The following is a 1,155-nucleotide window of genomic DNA, read 5'->3' as shown; positions in this document are numbered from 1 at the left end:
GCCGTACCTCTATCACTAATTATTATTTGCCTCGGTCGGCCGAATAGATCAAATAGACCAGATAGACGCTCAATAGTTTCCGATGAACCTGTAGATTTAGTTGCGAACAACCACACAAACTTAGTGAAAGAATCAACAATAACCAGTACATATTTAAATTTATCTTTAGTTTTTTCTAAAGGACCAAAATGGTCCACATGTACCGTTTGTAAAGGTTCGGATTCTTTTTTAAATACCAGCAGTTCACCCTCCGGTTTACCGGCAGCAGCAGAGTACGTTAAACATTTAACACAATTATCTATGTACTGACGCATCCTTAATTTTAAGCAAGGAAACCAATAATGTATTAACAGAGTGTAAATAGTTTTGTCGATTCCAACATGACCGATCTCATCATGATTAAGTCGTATGATTGTGCTAACCATGTTTTCTGGGACTACAAAAAGATCTTTGTCGTGATTCCTTCGGAATAATACCCCATCGATTAGGTGAAAATGATTGCTCCCTCGTAGCTCAACGTTCTCGGCGATTTCTTTCAATTTAGAATCACTAAGTCGTTTAAACAATAATTCGTCTTCAACAGTAATGGCGTTCACTGTATTTATATTCCGGCTTAAGAAATCAACAGAGTCATTTTATCCGCGGAACGATGCAATTTCGAATTTGTAGTTCTGGAGAGCCAGTGACCATCGCGCGATTCTGGGATTAATATTCACCTTTCGCATCGCCAGCGCCAACGAATTACAGTCCGTTACAATCTTAAACGGCATCCCCTGTATATACACATGAAAACGTTCTACAGCCTTTACAATCGCAAGGGTTTCCAGCTCGAAGCTATGATAGTTTTTCTCTGCATCGATAATTGCTTTGCTAAAGTAAGCGATTGGCGCCCACCAACCCATTTTTTGCTTTTGCAATAGAATGGCTCCGAACCCCTGCCTGCTAGCGTCTGTATGGAGCTCGGTTTCTGCTAGTGGGTTATATATATGTAATACCGGTGAAGATGTTAGCTCACCCTTCAGCAAATCGAACGCGGCTTTACACTGTTCATTGAAATGAAATGGTACGTCCTTTTTCGTTAATCGATGTTACGGCATAGCTTTTAATGCTTGATAAATTATATAAATAATCCTTGATAAATTTTCTAAAATAATT

The sequence above is a fragment of the Wasmannia auropunctata genome, unplaced genomic scaffold (assembly GCF_000956235.1).
Source record: "Wasmannia auropunctata unplaced genomic scaffold, wasmannia.A_1.0 LD336103.1, whole genome shotgun sequence".
Classification (NCBI taxonomy): Eukaryota; Metazoa; Arthropoda; class Insecta; order Hymenoptera; family Formicidae; genus Wasmannia; species Wasmannia auropunctata.
The sequence above is the reverse complement of the archived record's forward strand: the minus strand, read 5'-3'. Positions refer to the sequence as shown.